The following is a 9313-nucleotide window of genomic DNA, read 5'->3' on the forward strand; positions in this document are numbered from 1 at the left end:
TAAACTTTTTGACTTTTCTCGATAACTACCCTGCCAAACCTGACTTTTTGGATCAAGCGAAATAATAAATTGCATGGGTGAATATCTTCTGCATAAGCTTTAGCGCTCAAATTTTTCCTTTAAAGAAGCTTTGATTCTCGAAAACGCCAACTTTCTGATTACTTTCTGAGGCCAATTACTTTTCAAAAGTCTTGATTGTTTTCCATTTTCTTGTTTTCTACTTTTTTGACACTTTTAAAGCTCTTTTTTTGCTTATTATTGCCACTTATTTCTTCAATGTGCTTAAACTATATAGTTAAATTAATAAATTAACAAATTTAAAAAAATTGTCTACTCAAATTTTGTCGGCTTAGTTGCCGCAGTACAGATTTTTTGGTGCTGTAAACAGTTTTCATTATGGTTGCAGGTGTTGTTCCTTGTTTTCTTTTGAATCTTTTTCGGCTCAATTGGTGTCTGCTCAAACTTTTTTGGCTTCGTTTTTGCTGCGTAAGCGCTAATTTATTGTTCAAATATTTTCTCTCGCATGTTTGAACTCGAGTTTTTTTGATAGATTGAAATTTTTTACTAGTGTTTTAAGTGACGCAAAGCTACATTTGGCCTCTGTGTTTGGTTTTTGTTTTGCGGTGCAATTTTTTTGTACAAGAGCTGATTTTTTCAAGATCTCGTTTAATTTACTTTTCGTGAGAAGTTTTTAAACCTGCAAAACATTAAGAGATTATATACAAGAATTGGGAAATAAGTTTAAAAAGTTTTAATTTTCCTAATATAGCTTTGAAAATGTTTTCAAAGCAATCGGAGAAGTAGATTTGTTCAAGTGATGGGTTAGGCAGAAATTGAGAAAACCATTTTAAACACTTTATTCTTTGTCTGAATCAACTGGAATTGACTAAAATTCCACTTTAAATACAGTGCATTTTTTTGTTTTTTTTTAGCTAAAATTTTTCGATTTATGAATCCTAATATCCAATTAAATCCTAAAAGTAGTTGAACGAAACAGAGTTTTCTTGCGCAGACCATTATTTTCTTGAGTCTTCTCCAACAAAAAAACGAAAGAATGATTTCAAAGAAGATTGAATTATTCCGGCCACTGAAAATGGGGGAATTTTGTATTTGGTTAATTTTGCAGTTTTTCCCTTCGTACCGCAAACATTGTCAAAATTTTTTTATTGCCTTTTTAGTTCCGAGTCGATCAATTTTTAAAAACTTTGTAATGTCGAGAAACAATAGTTCCGAGTAACAATTTTGTAGTGTCGAGAAAAGCTAGTTTCAACATTTGCTTAGTATTCTAATTTTTCTAAACAAATTCAACGAAAAAATGTATAGTAGAGACTTCTTAAAAGCTTGAAACTCCGACCAATGATCCTATTAAGATAATATTTTAACCTATCTAAAGCATGAGAATGGAAAATTTCCTGAGATATTCTCCTTAGTTTTCACAAAATTTCCAGATTAACGACAAATTGTAGAATTTTTAATCTGTGTTTCCCTGAAGGAACTAGTGTGTCAAAATTCAACGGTGAAAGAAGCACACAACCAAGTCTTCCTGTCAATATAGGTTTCGCCGCACATCATGAGTTCCAAAACTTGGCAGAAAAATTCTGCGTACTCTGAGGAGTTGCAATAATTTTGATCTGAGCAATCACAGCTCAGAAATTTTTATGATCGATTTCATCAATTGATTGCTAAATTAACACAGAGCAGGTTGTTGTGCAAGTAGTACAAAATTATCCGACCTGATTGAAAAAAAAGTTAAAAATAAAGAAAACATTTTACAAATCGAAAATCTATGTCCAAAACTTCCGGTTGTAAAAAATCAGACATCAGACAGTGTTTCTCGTGATTGTCTACTCAATTTTTGTCGGCTTAGTTGCCGCAGTACAGATTTTTTGGTGCTGTAAACAGTTTTCATTATGGTTGCAGGTGTTATTCCTTGTTTTCTTTTGAATCTTTTTCGGCTCAATTGGTGTCTGCTCAAACTTTTTTGGCTTCGTTTTTGCTGCGTAAGCGCTAATTTATTGTTCAAATATTTTCTCTCGCATGTTTGAACTCGAGTTTTTTTGATAGATTGAAATTTTTTACTAGTGTTTTAAGTGACGCAAAGCTACATTTGGCCTCTGTGTTTGTTTTTGTTTTGCGGTGCAATATTTTTGTACAAGAGCTGATTTTTTCAAGATCTCGGTTAATTTACTTTTCGTGAGAAGTTTTTAAACCTGCAAAACATTAAGAGATTATATGCAAGAATTGGGAAATAAGTTTAAAATGTTTTAATTTTCCTAATATAGCCTTGAAAATATGTTTTCAAAGCAATCGGAGAAGTAGATTTGTTCAAGTGATGGGTTAGGCAGAAATTGAGTAAACCATTTTAAACACTTTATTCTTTGTCTGAATCAACTGGAAGAGACTAAAATTCCACTTTAAATACAGTGCATTTTTTTGTTTTTTTTTTAGCTAAAACTCTTCGATTTATGAATCCTAATATCCAATTCAATCCTAAAAGTAGTTGAACGAAACAGAGTTTTCTTGCGCAGACCATTATTTTCTTGAGTCTTCTCCAACAAAAAAACGAAAGAATGATTTCAAAGAAGATTGAATTATTCCGGCCACTGAAAATGGGGGAATTTTGTATTTGGGTAATTTTGCAGTTTTTCCCTTCGTACCGCAAACATTGTCAAAATTTTTTTATTGCCTTTTTAGTTCCGAGTCGATCAATTTTTAAAAACTTTGTAATGTCGAGAAACAATAGTTCCGAGTAACAATTTTGTAGTGTCGAGAAAAGCTAGTTTCAACATTTGCTTAGTATTCTAATTTTTCTAAACAAATTCAACGAAAAAATGTATAGTAGAGACTTCTTAAAAGCTTGAAACTCCGACCAATGATCCTATTAAGATAATATTTTAACCTATCTAAAGCATGAGAATGGAAAATTTCCTGAGATATTCTCCTTAGTTTTCACAAAATTTCCAGATTAACGACAAATTGTAGAATTTTTAATCTGTGTTTCCCTGAAGGAACTAGTGTGTCAAAATTCAACGGTGAAAGAAGCACACAACCAAGTCTTCCTGTCAATATAGGTTTCGCCGCACATCATGAGTTCCAAAACTTGGCAGAAAAATTCTGCGTACTCTGAGGAGTTGCAATAATTTTGATCTGAGCAATCACAGCTCAGAAATTTTTATGATCGATTTCATCAATTGATTGCTAAATTAACACAGAGCAGGTTGTTGTGCAAGTAGTACAAAATTATCCGACCTGATTGAAAAAAAGTTAAAAATAAAGAAAACATTTTACAAATCGAAAATCTATGTCCAAAACTTCCGGTTGTAAAATATCAGACATCAGACAGTGTTTCTCGACACGAAGACAATTTTTCGAAGTTTTTGAAAATCCCAATTACAACCTATAGGGTTTTAATGTGCTACCACACTGGCCTTCTACGAGTTTTCCTTTTGATAGTCAAAATTTGATAGCCCACAATTTTCCCTTTTTCGAGAGTGGTCGGAACAATAACAATCTTTTGGTATTTTTGCGGAAACAATAAATTATTTTTCGGTCAGCTTAGTGTATTATTTAAAACGTTCTTTTATTCAAACCTAAGTCGCAAATTTTGGTGCCACTTTTTGGGCACTTTTAAAGCTTTTCGATAACATGTGCTTTGACATTCGAATAGTAATAAGTTAACACAGTCGATGCATTTTGAATTCATCAAATGAATCGAAAAAAAACTATTTGGTTCAAACAACAAAACAATCATAAAAAGTTGATATCAGAAACTTTCAATACATCTCAATACATCTCGTGTTTTTTGAAATGCATAATTTATACGTAATGTGGTTTTTTGCTATGCAGTTTGTTGCTTGCAAAGTTAGTGTATATGCCTTCAGTTTGTTATATTCCAAAGTTATTACTTAGGAGATTGTGTCTATTTGTATTTGGTGCCACTTTTGTTGAATCGCATTGGCAATTTATCAGCATATGTAGCCGTTTTATTAGTGACCAGTGTTTGTCGGTCGGTGGTTAAGCGTGCGTGGCTGAGGAGTTACTGTATAAAATTCAAAATCTTTTGATTGCAGTAGGTCCTGGAATGAATCCTAGAACTAGCCGAGTTTTGCTAATTTGAGGTTTTTTCGATTTTTCTCATTGCACTTTCTAGAGCTGTGTTTTGTCGTATTTTTGCTAGTGTTTGCAAAGCGGTGCTTCGCTTCTGTGTAAAACTTTAGTTAGGCCAATAGCAGCCAATTTGCCAAGCTTTGCTCATTTTTTTTCACAAAACTTGTTAAAACTAGTTTGCTTTGCTTTGGAAAAAACAGTAATCTTGCTGAGGTGATACAATTTTCTATTGGGTTGAGTATTTTTCCGCAAAGTGTGATACAACGTGGTCGATTGATATATATCACATTGAAGACTATTCAGTCTTAGTTTAAGCTTCAGTTTGTGCTTCAATAGTCAGAAAGAAATATATAAATCAAACTGTTCTTGGGATTAATTTTTCTGACTTTTGTAACGAAAATAACGGGAAACTTGTGCTCAGAGTGTGTTTTTTTTTCTTCAGACAATTTTCGAATTTTTAACCAGCCATTTTAATGAACTTTTCTTATATCATTCAAAAGATATTGTTGTCTTGAGCTTAAATTTGAAAAGATTTTTTATGATTAATAAAAGTGATCATTTTCCGTAAAGTTCTGGGGCTTTAAAGATTTCTATTTTGGCCAAATTGGGGCTTAACGCGCGATAAATTTTGCGCTTTTAACGCGTGAGCGGAGATTTAATCCGTCTTAGAAATTGTTCCAAAATGGTCTAAAAAAACTTATTCTCCATAAGTATTTAACATATCAGAAGTAGCAATTGTTAAACGAGCAGTCGTCAAAAGCACTTAGGCTTGCGTAAACACACGCGCCTGGCAATCCTGACGTACCGTGATTGATCACCCCACGTTGCCAAATTTCTTCACTCGGCCAATATATTCACAGTAGGCGTAAATATTCCTCACTTACTTCAAAAATTGGGAGAACAAAGCTGTTTGTATTAAGGCGACGCCCTTAATATTCCGACTGCCCTTCAATGTGAATGAAAAAGTGTTTGAATTTAATTAACATAGGCAAAAGCTTCAACAAAACGAAAAAAAAAAACAAAACAAAAATGTTGATACATTTTTTGAAATTCATACCTCAATTTAAGTTAGTTTAAGTTCAAAAGAATACATTTAGCTAGAGTAAAGAATTTTTAAAAAATAACCAGCATGCCTCAATTCTCTTCGAAACAATTTTTATCCGGATAAATTTTTTTTATCATTCAAAAAATATAGTTGTCTTGAGCTTAAATTTGAAAAGATTTTTTGTGATTACAATAAATAATCATTTTTCGTAAAGTTATGGGGCTTTAAAGATTGCTGTTTTAGCCAAACTGGGACAATTAATGCGCGACACATTTTGCACTTCTAACGCGTTAGCGGAGATTCAACCCGTCTTAGAAATCGTTCCAAATTGGTATAGAGAAGCTTATTTGCCATAATTTATTTGTTACTAGGGAAGAATTCTATCACTTTGTACTTTTTATTCAACATATCAGAAGTAGCAAATGTTAAACGAGCAGTCGCCAAAAGCACTTAGGTTGGCGTAAACACACGCGCTTGGCAATCCTGACGTTCCGTGATTGATCACCACACGTTGTCAAATTTCTTCACCAGGCCAATAATTTCACACTAGGCATATATATTCCTCACCTCCTTCAAAAATCAGGACAACAGAGCTGTTCGTATCAAGACGACGCCCTTAATGATCCGACTGCCCTTCAATGTGCATGAAAAAGTGTTTGAATGTAATTAACATAGACAAAATTTTCAATAAAACGAGAAAAAAAATTGAAAATAAAAATGTTGATACATTTTTTGAAAGTCATACCTCAATGGCTAGTTCAAGTTCAAAAGAATACATTAAGCTAAAGTAGAGTTTTTTTGAAAAAAAAAATAGGCAGCAAGCCTCAATTCTCTCAGAAACGATTTTTTATCCGGATTAAAAAGCCGCTCACGTGTTAATAGCTTAAATAATTTGGCGCGCTAGTTATCGCAAATGCACAAGTCTGCCTTTTTGAAACCCTAACAACTTTGCGAAAATCGACCTTAGGTAAAATACTGATGAAATTGGAGCTAATAACGTCGAAAATTGTCAGTTGATTTTAAAAAAAGTTGTCAAAATGGCTAGTTAAAAAGTCAAAATTGGTTTTCAAAAGTCGGAACAATGATAGTTTGATTACAATTAAAGTCATCGACAACATTTCATTTTGAGCATTTTGAAGTCTGAATTTCAAACAACAGTTTATTGATACTTAGTTATTATGCTTGTTGCCTGTCCCTTCGAGCGACAAAAATGAACAAGCAAAATCAACTACTTTTTGTTTGTCATTTTTTTTTTGCAAATACGCATCTAGTCGGAACGTTCTGTGCTAATTGCGCAGCAGCCAGCTACACTAATCGGCTTTTCATTTTGCATTTGTTCTTTCGATCAGGAAGATGTTTAGTCAAGTGATGATGCGCAACATTCTCTGGAGGGCTCACTCATGCATAATATGATAACAACACCATCATAGACTCTTTGTTTGTTGCTAATTTCTGGCTTCTGTCTCTTCAAAGCAACAGCCTTACGCATTGGCCATGGCACCAATGATAGTCCTGCAAGCCGAAATCTCAATCAGCAGAAATTCAGAAACAAAATAGAAACGACGAACTAAATCTAATTAGGCAGTTTTATATCAGCTATATAACATTGTTTTGAAATGTTTGTGTTCAAATCAAAAATCAAAATGTTGGATTATAAAAACATTAGATATCTTGCCAAAATATAGCTGGAAGACTGGCTTGTGATATCGCTGCACACTTTTTAAAGTGCCAATGCGTGAGATTAAGAGTGGCACACAATTTCTTATTTATTTTTTTTCCTGGCGTATCTGGATATCAAAGCCAGCAGTCTGAGGCTATTCACACCACAGGGCCATAAACCAAATAAGCTGCCCCAAATACTATCTCAAAAGGGATGCAGTTAGCATAATGTCCGAATAGCACAAGAAAAACCATAATAGAACTTTTTATACCCATAATAACAATAAACAAACCTGTATTTTACAGATCAATTCAGACAATTCAAGCTGAAAACCCAGTAAGAAATCACTCACTATAAAAGCAAGGAAGTAAGTTGTTTTAAGTTGTCATCATGAATCTTGTCAGCAATCCCCCTCACCTGGATTTCCTAGTTATGAATTTCCACTCCAGTAAAAAAAAAACAATTTCAACGCATTTTGCACCTGATAACAAAGTTCTCCCCGTTCGCATTAGCAGAGGCAGTCTTCAGCACAATCCGTAAGCATTTTGTGCTAATCGGGTTATTTTCTTGTAGAAACCGCACCGGAAGTTTACAAAAGTTAGGAAAAACTTGAGAAGACGCAAGAAAAAAGAAGTGTTTAAACTATTGCATTGAGAAGTGTTTGTTGTTGTTTTGTTTCTGTTTTTCTGTTGGCTGATGTTAAGAACAGCGTGGCCGTTGATTTGCAATTGCAAACTGGTTTATGGCTCCTCAGGGCTCCTAATTCCGGTCGCTTTCCAACAGCAGTCTAACTGATGCCGTCTTCTATCCTAACATGACGGGCGAAATTTGAGAAATATTACATAACACTGCAACTGAAGTGCCTATTTAGAAATGGGCGCCCAAAAAGGTCATCATCATCGATTCAATTTTGAAACACCTTACCCCTTCTAAATCATCTTCAAAATAGATGAAAAGAGTGCTCAAAATAGTCACAAAAGCTGAATTTTTTAAACGCAACTTTATTAAATCAATTTTTTTTATTATTCTTTCATTATTGCTCCAGTAGAAAGTTCTCTTTCAGCATCAGAAAACATATTCATATAAATTAGATTTTCTGTCCTATTTGAACAAAAGTGAAATTTGATCCTATTTCATCTGGAAACTTGGCGCCACTAATCACGTCGTTAGATTGGATTCGTTGATTTTAGCGACGATTTCTATTAACCTCAACATCCAGCTAATCTTTCAAATTTGGTTGCAAATTGCATACTTCAATTTTTTTTCAGAATTAAAAAAGCTTTTTGAAATTTTCTTTGATATGTACAAGTTTATGATTTTTTTGCATCGTGTTCGAATAACTGCCAGTAACTTTGGAGAATGTCTCTAGATGGATGATAACTTTTATCTATTTTGATTGGTCTTTATACTATTAACGATCCTTTTTTAAATCAAATCACCCGTAAATGTAGACGCGATGACCCGTTGTCGAACATAAACTTCCGACATACCAAAGCTTCAATCAGATTAATTTGAGCTCCAGGTATGTTTCAGCTGCTAAAACCTTATATACATAATTCCTGAACTTTATTCCAACTCTACTTCAACGCTTCCGTTTTCAGTTAGCTTCCTGCAGTTTAAAACATGTCAGTCTCTTTTCTCTATAATTCTTTTCATTTTGGCCTTGGTCACTAAGTTTAACCAGTTCTTCTTGCTCTTACCAAGCATGCATGCATGGTCTTAGTTATTTTGGAAACTGCATTATGTTTTCCAGCAATTTATCCCACTTGGCTTATTATTGTTTCGTGAAAACCCAACTATAGTCATTTATAACCAAAACAGTCATATATTTACTTATGTGCTGCTGAATAAACATTTCTTCATATTTTTTGTTATTGATAATACGCCGCGGCCACCGCAAACAAAACACTGCAAAAATGCCGTTCAGATAGTTTAGTTGACTGGCTTCCGTCTTTTTTAAACAAAAAAGACTGAATCATTTTGCGCAAATACATATAATAATCTTTATTCTAAAATTAAAATGGTTACAGCAATGAAGCAATGCTGCATTGTACCAGTCTTTTTTGTCGCAACTTTCGAAGAAAGAACGGAATAATTATGCTTGGGCTAGTTTTTTTATTCAGTCAAATTTCGACTTTTTAACGTTTTGATGGAACTTTTTGTACCACCTGGAGGATGTTGTTGTCTGCAGCTCAAAAACAAAAACTATTTCACCTATGATTGTTTTTAGTAAAGTTATAAGGTTTGAAAATGGCTAACTTCTCCAATTTTGGATAATTGACGCGCAATTATTTGTGTTCTTAGAACACGCGTAAGCGGCGGATTATTGCGTTGCCAATTGAATTTAGGCAAATCATTTGGTCTTTTTATCAGAATACCACACTTCAATTACTTCCTTTTTTGGTATACATTTGTATGAAAGTGGACAAATTGAAAAAAAATCTCGTTTATTTCTTGAATTTCACAATCAAAAACTTTTTTAAATTGCTTTTATAAAGAAG

This window comes from Symsagittifera roscoffensis, chromosome 7 (genome assembly GCF_963678635.1).
Source record: "Symsagittifera roscoffensis chromosome 7, txSymRosc1.1, whole genome shotgun sequence".
Taxonomy (NCBI): Eukaryota; Metazoa; Xenacoelomorpha; order Acoela; family Convolutidae; genus Symsagittifera; species Symsagittifera roscoffensis.